The sequence below is a fragment of the Cydia splendana genome, chromosome 23 (assembly GCF_910591565.1).
Source record: "Cydia splendana chromosome 23, ilCydSple1.2, whole genome shotgun sequence".
NCBI classification, from domain to species: domain Eukaryota; kingdom Metazoa; phylum Arthropoda; class Insecta; order Lepidoptera; family Tortricidae; genus Cydia; species Cydia splendana.
Window position 1 is genome coordinate 13,361,694 of NC_085982.1, and position 11,413 is coordinate 13,373,106.

General features: G+C 39.7%; 1 non-coding gene across 1 annotated transcript; it reads right to left on the bottom strand.

The window, feature by feature from the left end:
• Positions 1-9,635: 9,635 nt before the first annotated feature.
• Trnad-auc (transfer RNA aspartic acid (anticodon AUC)) lies at positions 9,636-9,708 on the bottom strand. Its single transcript has one exon. It is a non-coding gene; the product is annotated as a tRNA-Asp (tRNA).
• Positions 9,709-11,413: the final 1,705 nt, after the last annotated feature.

Sequence of the window (11,413 nt, forward strand, 5' to 3'; positions counted from 1 at the left end):
GTCCAAATCACAGATTTCGTGCCTCACACGACTATCGAGCACATTGGAAATGAATCTACGAAATTCAAACATCATCAAACATCAAACACCAACATTTATTCAGCAAATAGGCCACAAGGGCACTTTTACACGTCATCATTGAATTTACAATTTTACATACATGCAAAAATAATAACATCAACAATTTTATAAAATAAAACTAAGAATTCAATCTAACGTATTACAATTACTAAGAGATGTATACGGTCTCTTAATGTCGAATTACATAAAAAATACAGATACAAAACACAAAAAAAAATCTATAATATTTAGAGGTGTAAATGTCTCTAGGTGTCAGAACTATAAGATTATATAGTTTATCAAGTTATCCTTAGAGATGTATAGGGTCTCCAAGAGTCAATATCCTGTATAATTAATAATTCGAAAAAATATTGTCGCTGAGCGACGAGAAAGTCGGGATAAGGAAAAGGTTACAAAATAAAACTACAACGTTGAATGATCATTATTTTTATTCTTAGATTAACACAAGTATCCTGGACATAACGCCTGTGAACAAACAAATTGCAAAATTTCCACACGCGTATAGAAGTTTGAATAATTGTCACCGTGGCGCATAAGTATACATATTTAATTTTTCGATTAATAAGCAGGATATATTAATATTCAAAGCACAAGAAAATTAGTACACGTCAAATCCGTAGTCAACTCGAGAAGTGGTAGCCACATCGCCGTCATCGTCACTCGAGTCTTGATCGGCAGCGGCCCATTTGCTGCAAGATATGATTTTTTTCTTGACAGCAGTTTGACGTGGCTAGCGACCAAAACAGCGTGTGCCTATGTTGCAACAAACCTGAGTTCCACTAAATACTGCCAGGCTTCACAGCTACAGATCTATCTTGGGTATCTCCCAAGTGCTCAAAAGATGAGTCGGATGAACAAAACAGCATGTGCCTTTGTTGCTATAATTTTAGCAGTTCCAAGCAAAAGTAACACTAAAACTGTTTCTCAAACTGAAAATACCCGATTTAAGTTTGCTAACATAATCAGTTCATCAGCGTCACAGAACATGCGAGTAAATTGACGTCCGCAGTGAATATACAGCAATATTGAATGTTCCAGTATTCACAGAAAAGAAACTTAAATGTTAAATTGGGAATCAAACCGAGCGAAGCGAGGTGGGTCAGAATCCAAAATTTTAACCCACTTTTGTCGACAATATTGAAATTGAATACCACATAGGTATCGTTGTCTGAGTACCCACAACACAAGCCTTCTCTTGAGCTTACTGTGGGGCTTAGTCAATTTCTGTAAGAATGCCCTATTTTTTTTTATTACTAACGTCATCGATTAGAAAAATAGATAATTAACATTAGTACGAATGTTAATTCATTATTTTTCTAACGGATGGCGTTAGTAGTAATACAGTGTTATTCCTTTATTTTATTTTTGTAGGTTTATAAAATGATGATAGTTATATTTTTGCTTGATAACACATCTAGACATGAATGAATGTGACGTTCCACTGGTAAAGGTACCTTATGGCGGTTGGCGCTTAGGCTATTATTAAAGACGCTCCAATACTAATGTGGCGCTACGCGACGTAAATGCCGACCGCCATAAGGTACCTTTATCCGTGGAACGTCACAAATTACTATGTTAAATCTCATTCCTAACAGCGCGATAGTTTTTCCGTAAAGTGTATCACAAGAATGCATAGATTGTCGAATAGTGAACACGTTATCAACGCCCGTCTCAAACAGAATAGATAGCGTTAGACCAAGACAAGTCTGCAGCGATTTTGATAGCCCACGTAGTGCAAGTCTTATTTAAACGTCATAATTTCATAGAAGTTTGACGTTTAAAATGACACTCGCACTGCTTGGGCTATCAAAATCGCTGCATACATTTCTCGGTCTGACTCTACCGTCATAACCCCGATAATTCACAACAAACACCGATAACTAACTCTGCGAAACATGAAGTCATAAATGTCGTTCTGACTTTTTGACTATTTTAGACAAAGGTTAGGCTACAGGGCAAACCCTTAACCCGATCGTCTTTGTTTTAGGCTCAAATTGTAGCCGACTAAATTGTCCAGAGGAGTTTTTCTCAAATTTTTCAAATGATATCATTCTTCGTTTCAAAACTATCGAGTGCCAAAATCAAAAATTCGGAAAAAATTGAATTTTGTATTCACTATTTCGGCCATAACTTTTTCGTTTTTGACTTTCTCGAATAATTCTTTTTGCACTTTGCAGCTCTCGTAAATACGCGTCTTTTGAGCCTTTTTAGGGTTCCGTAGCCAAAGGGTAAAAACGGGACCCTATTACTAAGACTCCGTCCGTCCGTCTGTCACCAGGCTGTGTCTCATGAACCGTGATAGCTAGGCAGTTGAAATTTTCACAGATGATGTATTTCTGTTGCCGCTATAACAACAAATACTAAAAAGTGCGGAACCCTCGGTGGGCGAGTCCGACTCGCACTTGTCCGGTTTTTTAAATATCATATCTTCACAACTCTCCGAGATATAAGGGGATCGCACTTTTTCGTGAAATCGGAGCCTATACTGGAGCGAACGAAAAGACATTTCCAATGTCAAAAATATTGTATGCCTTTTTTATTTGTATGGGATAGACGTACTCATTTCACTTTTTCAAATGTTCAAAAAAAGGGATGAGTTTCCGTAATCTTACTAAACTTTAAATTATATCAGTTTCGGCAATTAGTGATTTTTGGTAAATAAACTTATTAAGTTGTTTTTTAAAACAAGTAAACTTTAGTAAACGATTTACCTCAGCTTATTTTTCCTGATAGAAAAAAGTTTATAATATTTATTATATATTATATTATATTAGCCTTTTATATCCTTAATAATATAAGTTACATAAATAAAAAGTACATGCAAATTAAACGTGTAGGGCATTATTAAGGACCTCTCAGCGAGTGAAGGCCTCCTCCATTTTTCTCCATGTAGTTCTGTTGCTTGCCGTGGTCATCCAGTTATTGCCTGTTATTTTCTTTATTTCATCTATCCAGCTTTCTACAGGTTTCCCTTGGTGTCTTTTGCCAGGCGGTCCTTTCCAAGTCGTGACTCGTTTTGTCTATCTGTCCTCCTGCATGCGAGCCACATGACCTGCCCATTTCCATTAAACTTTCATTTTGGAATAGGACTATATCGGTTGCTAATACAAAAAAAAGTTTCCGAAATTTTTTCAAGCGAGAATTTTGCAATTTTGGACACTTTCAATCCAGGAACACAGTAAATATGTAGTTCAACACCAACTTTGTATGATTAAATGCTTTGTTTCCGCTACCAAAGGTTGTCTGGAAGAGATAGCTCTTTAGAGATAAGACCGCCTGTTAGTAGAGATAGATAGAAGCAGATTTGTATCTTTGATCAATTGTTTTGAATTGACCAGGATATTGAACGAGAACGCAGGGCATTGGCAGTTCGGGGAAATATGTTGGCCCGCAGGTTTGCTCGATGCTCCAGTAATGTCAAGGTAACGCTCTTTAGAGCATATTGCCAATCCTTTTACTCAAGCGGCCTGTGGGTTAACTATACAAAAGGAGCCTACAATGCATTAAAAGTGCAGTACAACAATACATTCAGAATGCTGTTGGGCTTACCTAGTAGATGTAGTGCATCTGGCATGTTTTGCGAAGCTAGAACAGACGGTTTTCCGGCAATCATGCGCAAGAAAATAGCATCTCTGCTAGGTCGAGTTAGAAGCAGTCCCAACAGTATTCTGAATGTCATTGCTGACAAATATGATAGCCCAATTCTCGCATATTGAATTGGGCAAATTAAAGGGGTGGCAACTAGCCCTTATTGACAATTAATTATGTACTTATTCCTAATACTAACCTCTAGCTGTAAGTTTAATTTATTTGTTTTCATTTCACTGTGTTACTAACAACTATGAAGCCTGTGTTCTTCGAAATAAAGATATTTTATTATTATTATTTTGTGTCTCCTTTTAGATTTCACGGGCCTATAGATCCCGGTCTTTTGATAGGCTTGCGTGGGGATATATATCCAACACGTAGAGGCCCCTTGGAGAGCTTTAATGTCATTTTATTATTATTATTTGTACTCCATTTCGGGTTTCACGGGCCTATAAATCCCGGTCTTTTGATAGTCTTGCGTGGGGATATAGATCCAACACGTAGAGGCCCCTTGGAGAGCTTTAATGTCATGTAGAACGCCTGCTGGAACCCGTTCACAGGCGCAACAATAGACACCCATGAACCGGTCGCAGCAGGCATTGGGACTATTGTAGAAAAAGTGAACAGTATACCGGTCTATGGATTGAAGTTTGGGTGGACAATGAGACTGGGCTATTGTAAAGAGGTCCGGACACCTGCCATAACAATGTTAACACCGTCATCGAGGCAGGCGGTGACTCGCCGCTGACTAGATGGGCCCCTGAAACTGCCGTCGTAAAGACGACCAGGAGCAACATCGGTGTGAGCGGCTCAGGGGTGTCGAGAGGTGTGCGCCGCTTTCTACCCAGTGGCTGTTACCAGCCACTGTGCCAACTCGCGTCTTATGCATCTTTCACTTCCACCCCTGGAGCATATAGCTCTAGCGACTCCTCTCTGGACGGCCAATGAAGGCAAGCCAGAGCTGAGAGTCCTGCGGGTCCCCTTGGGGTCCACTCCGACCGACGAAGACACGCCGGAGACGGAGACCCTGACCGACTCTCGGGAGCACTCGGGTCCGTGGGGTCGTTACTCCCCAACAGCTCGTCACAAGCTGCCCTGCGGGCTTATTATTATTATTATTATTTTCTTTAAACTGTATCTTTTACTGACGTGTGCCAATAAAGAGTATTCTATCTATAACTCTATATCTCTTTCATAACTCTAAACTAATTTCACTGACCCACATATGTTATTGTAATCTAATAACGAGAGGGTCTGGGAATATTAAGTCGTTTTTGCCCACTGTTGGGACGGAACTAGCCCACAAATTCCACGAATATTCCCTTTATTTGGGAAGACCCCGAATCCGACAGGGTATTTTTACAGACTTTGCTAAATAATATTTTGATTTTACAAAGTTTTTTTTAGGTTTATGTTGCATCATTATAATAATATATGGTGTTATTGTTAAGAGCATTAGAAGTTAAATTAGAAAGAAACAAAATATATTGCGCGCCGCGTGAAAATGTGATGGAAGATTGGGCCATCGCGAGGGTTTTTACCTTTTATCTCAATCACCATGATGCCAAACGTTTACGCAACGACAGCGAAACGCTTCGTGTCTCTCTTTCTCTCAATTTTCCATATTAGTGCGATAGAGACAAAGCGTTTTGTTGTCGTAGCGCAAACGATTGTCAACTTGGCTAGGCAGGTTAGAGGTAGATAACGAAGTTTCGATCTCTTACTTACCAGTTAACCTGCGTTATTTACCGTTACCGTTTCTTTATGTAGGTACCGTAAAATGGGGTGAGTTGGGTGAAATTTGACTTTCAAACCTCGATAAAATTTTATTTTTACATGTGAAAGCTGAATGGTGTATATAATAAGTGGTTCGGACGTTTGTATTTTAGTTTGTATTTTATTTTGGGTAGTTCCATTAACTCGTCGTCGTCGTCATAACTTTGACGATAAAGAGGAAAACCCACCTCACCCCGTAGCGCCTCGTATTTGGGGTGAGAGGGTTTTTCATACAAAGGTGATTTTGGAAGATTGTTGGATCGATTTTTTTTTATTATGCGTATTACTATAGCCCCATTTTAAATTGGAATACATTTTTTTTGTAGCAGTAGCCTTAAAAACACACCTCACCCCCCTCTCAAACCTTCTCTCCCCATTCATAACCCATAGCTCCCCGCGAAGAGAGTGGAGGCCTTGGTCACTTTTTCTTAGTATATGACATTTATTTCAGTTTACATTTATTCATATTCATAAAACTTTACGGGCCTGATTTTGTTAAATTATGTTTTATCCCTTTCTTTAATACATAAGTCAAAATGACAAACAAGGACAAACGATTTAACTAATTGAGGTTTGTGGCGCGTTTATGAATAAGGGGGTTATTATTTATTTAATTTGATGCATTGCTTCAAAACAATAAATAAATAGGTACTTATCTTCGTAGGCAAATGATATGATCAGAAGAGTGATTATTATGACCTTTATTCGACTCCTGAGGAACCTTAAAGTATAATGTTTGGTGCCGGGATTTGATGTTTCGTACAGTAACGCAGTCGGCAGCATTGCTGCAGGCGTATTGTACAATCGCGATAGACCCAATAAAAATGTGTTCTACTCGTCTGTAGAATCACCCTGGGTCCCGTACGGGGCAGGTTTTATTGCGGTGAGTTATGCTGCCCGCGGGCGGTGTGTGTGGGGGGGAGGGGAGGGGGAGGGGGGACTGTAAATACCGGCCTCGACAGATTTAACCGGGAAGAAAAGGATAGTTCAGATTTCCGGATTTTATCTTACGATATCGTGTGCCTGTGAGAAGATTCTCTATAGGCCTACTGTTGAATTGAGGCAGTTGGTGTTGACTTGAATAATTTATAAACGTAATACGAATGTAAGTCGGATATGTTCTTAAATATTATATTCCGGAGACCAGAATCTACTACAGGTAAAATCGACATGTTGCTATTAAAAAAGTTCACACTTGCATTGATCTAAATTCATTATTGCACAAAATATATACAAAAATGTACAAATGGCAGACTTCATGCCAAATGGCATTCTCTGCCAGTCAACCATAGAGCCAAAAAAACAAAAATATACATACAATCGGTAGGTATAGAGTTTTTGCTACTCCCATTATATTCAGCGTACACTTGCAATCCACCACATTATGAACAGTCCTAAACCAAAACACACATTACCATGCGTATTATGTATGTATGTCTGTCACAGGTGACGCGAACGTGCCTAATCTAATACGTGAGGCAAATCGCCAACTCGCTACCTCAGACATCACAAAATAGGCCTTACGGGTTTAAAATAAGGTAGGAAATGCCTTAGATAGGGAAGCTAAAAGAAAAAAGTATCACGGTTTGAAATCTGAGTCGAGTAATGAGATTTTTAACCGACTACGCTGATCTGGCGTCGCCGCAAAACAGGTTTTTGTATTTATTTTTTACATAAATTATTGTCTATGTTTCCTGTAACTTTTGCAGTACCGTGGAAGGCTTTTTCGTACAATTTTGATCGCAAAACACGTAATTAGTTTGCCCATTTTAAATTACAATACACTCACAGTTGTCATATTGATATTTATAAATATTATTTTTAAGTATGTCAACTTTTACGCATGTCATAGGTAATGCATGACTAAAGTACTTTAATGTGTCGTTTCCCAGCAGAAATTCCCACTTTGCCGCTTGCCATAAGGACACTTTGACAGGTTATTCGTATAAAGATACGAGCAAATCTCGTCATTATTAAGCGATAAAGTGGAACCTTTGACTAGACTTCGACACATATTTTGAAGTCCTCCTCCTCGCGTCGGTTTCCTCAATGCTGAGGGTCGTGACCATCTCATCGAAATAGTTTTGTGTGGACCACTCGGCGCCACACACTTCTATCTGCTGCCTCGTGAAGAGCGTCGTGTACGGTGGTGTCGAGGGTGGTGCGAACCTGGTCAGTCCAACGTATCGGGCTTCTGCCCCTAGGTCTGTTTCCTTCCACTTTGCCAGTGACCACTAATTTTTCGAGATTATCGCTGCTTTTCCTGGCTATGTGTCCGAAGTACTCCAGAATCCTTCGCAGGCAGGTGGTAGAAAGCCTCGTCTGGATCTTGAGCTCCTGAAGAATCGATACGTTGGTGCGATGTGCTGTCCAGGGAATCCCCAGCATCCTGCGCCAGCACCACATCTCAAAAGCATCAATGCGGTCACGGTCGGCTTTCTTTAAGGTCCACGTCTCTGCGCCATATAAGAATATGGAGAACACCAAAGTGCGCACAAGGTTGGTCTTGGTTGTCAGGGTGATGCTCCTGTCCTTCCATATCTTTTGTATCTGCGCCATAGCTCCTTTTGCCATCCCGATTCGACGTCGCACCTCAGCTTCGCAAGAGCCATTATTACTAATGCTTGAGCCCAGGTATGTGAAGTTGTCAACTACCTCCAAGTCAAGTGTTCCGGTGAGCTCAAGCTTGCCTGTGCGATTTACGACCATTATCTTCGTCTTGGATCTATTTATAGAGAGCCCTAGTTCTCCGTATATATTGAATAGGATGGGCGATAGGATACAGCCTTGACGAACTCCTTTTTCAAAACTGAATGGTTTGGATATTGTACCGTCGATCCTCACCATTCCTTGGCTATTGTGGTATAGTGACTGCAGAAGCGCGGTTAAATGATGAGGTACACCCAGTTCTGATAAGACTCTCCATAGACAGTCCCAATTGACACAGTCGAAAGCTTTGCTATAGTCGACGAAACACATTATGACCGGCGTGTCAAACTCATAGCATTTCTCCACGATTTGCCTGATGTTAAGAATTTGTTCACGGGTGCCTTTTCCCTTTACAAAGCCAGCCTGTTCCTGTGGGATCTGCCAGTCGAGATAATAGCGAATACGGTTGTTTATAATGTGTAACAGGACTTTGCTAGCGTGGGATATTAGCGCGAGTGTGCGATAGTTATCGCATTTTTTGGTCGAGCCCTTTTTGTGAAGTGGAAGGATAATCGACTGAGTCCAAGCCTTTGGCCACTCGCCATTCCGCCATACGTGGTTGCAGATGTTGTGCACTGTGTCAACGCCTTTTTCACCCAGAGATTTAAGCACTTCCGCTGTGATTTGATCCGGACCTGGCGCTTTCTTAGTCTTTAACGATTCAATGGCTGCTACTATCTCCGAGCGTAGGATATCGGGTTCCAGGTCCAAAACAGACCAGTTCACGCGGACATTAAGGGGATCTGCTGTGTTGGGCTTTTTGTATATATTTTGAAGTACCAAGTTTTAAATAAAGTAGGTACCTACTACTACTATACTACACATACCTACTATTACTACTACACTACACATTACTACACAAAACTTACTACTACTACTTACACTTACTATACTTACTACACTACACTTACTACTTACTATACTTACTTACTATACCTACTTTGCGCAAAAAACTTTTAAATTACAAGTAGGCAAAGTTAGACTAATATTTTGTTAAACACACGTTTGCCTGCGTTCTCGGTTATATGTGAAGTTTTAAATTGTGCAAGCCATTTCGTAAGCTCAAGCAACTTTTTAACAACAAGTAGACAAAGTAACGCTCCGTCAAACGCACTCCCTCCGCTGTCGGTTAAATTTGAAAACCAATCGTCTCAGAAGTTCAATTAGAGCTGTCTGTCGCACAAAGCGGGGCCCGAATATGCGGAAGTGAGACAAGGTTGAGACAGGTGTAGAAAGAGGGTTCCGTATAACTATAATACATGTACGATATAAGTGCCAATACGGCACTTAGCCTTGATTAATCTCACTTGTGTTTGACGAAACATAAGTCATACCTACTTAAGGTTGCATCTCTTTCATTGATGTTAGAAAGAGATGTCTTTGTGATATCACCTGACAGAAAAAGATGCAAACATTATGTTGTCCAAAGCCAGAAAATTCAAACATTAAGCTTAGAATAAATTTAAAAGTGGAAAAATTACTGTCTTGGGTGAGACTTGAACTCACGGCCTCTGGATTGATACTCCAGCGCTCTGCCATCTGAGCCACCAAGACCTCAACCATAGCCAGCAAATCTTTCCACCATATTATAGGTCAAGGGGACCATAGCGACATCTACCGCAAGAGTGTTACACTTCTTAAATGGCTACCGGAGTTCCAAGTCATATTGGAAATTCACCAGTTACGATGTGCTACCCATACTAATTTTAATTTTTAACAAGCAGAAACGTCTGCGAACGATGCTACTTATTAAGCTTAGAATAAATTTAAAAGTGGAAAAATTACTGTCTTGGGTGAGACATGAACTCACGGCCTCTGGATTAATACTCCAGCGAATTTGTTAGACAATTTTCACAAAAGCATATTTTCCGAGTAGCGAATTTTCACATCGTATTTTATCACGATCGCAAATTTCATTAATCGTCTTTTTTAATGCAGCGATTTTTCATGTAGCGTTTTTCAATGCTCGTATATTTTACCAGTTGATCATTATATCACAAGCAAATATTTCCAGTATCTATCTACCTAGGCTTTTTCCCCCAAAGTGTACTATTTTCACGAACGTCACACTAGACTAAATCAATAGGTAGGTTAGGTTCGTTAGGTAGCTTCAGATGCCCGAAGGGCAAACCGCCCAGAAATAGGAGCCTCCGTCTAGTTAAGTTGTAAAGGAAATATTTTTTGAAAAGAAAGTTTCGTACGTTAGACTCTTTACTAATACTAAAAAATTCAGTATGGCAATTAAAGTTTCGAAAAAAAAAGGTACTGGATATATTTGCTTGTGATATAATGATCAATTGGTAAAATATACGAGCATTGAAAAACGCTACATGAAAAATCGCTGCATTAAAAAAGACGATTAATGAAATTTGCGATCGTGATAAAATGCGATGTGAAAATTCGCTACTCGGAAAATATGCTTTTGTGAAAATTGTCTTACAAATCAAGACAGTAATTTTTCCACTTTTAAATTTATTCTAAGCTTAATAGCATCGTTCGAAGACGTTTCTGCTTGTTAAAAATTAAAATTCAAACATTATTATTATGCCAGTTACTTAATGGGTTCACGAAAGACCTCCACAACGATTGGCCATACTCTTCAACGTTTGCCGTGGATTCATGAGTACGCATGCGCGGCGCGTGGCTATCGTGAACGCTATTCATGCACAGTTAGTGCTTGAAAATAGAGACCTACGGCGCGATTCGGGAAATGAATTAGATATTCACTAGATATGAAATAGTAAAGATATGTGACGTTCCACGACAAAAGGTACCATTGCCCCGGCTGAATATTGGAGCGGCGTTAATAATAAGGTACCTTTTGCCGAATCTCTTGAATCTCTAAATGATTTCCCGAATCGCGCCGCTATAGGTTCTATAGGCTCTCTTACATGTTGCGCGAATAACTAAAAATACGTGAGTTAAACCGCAAAATCAGCTTAATTTTAGTATGACTAAAAGTCCTAGGTTAAATAAATGAATAAAAATAATTTAGTATGACCTATGAGTCCTATGACTCACTCAACTGACAGTTTAAATTTGATGAGAAAAATCAGTTGCGTTAAAGTTTTCCTAGTACCTCCGGAACCCTAGCGGTGTCAGAGCGGACGGAATTGGAGGGTCCCGAATGTCCCGATAGGTTTTATTGCCAAGCCTTGATTAATCGAACTTGTGTTTCGTTCCACGGGCTTTTTGGGGCTAACGAGCACACAACTTGAAAAAAAAAATCGAAATTCGTATTTCCATCGTTTATTCGAAC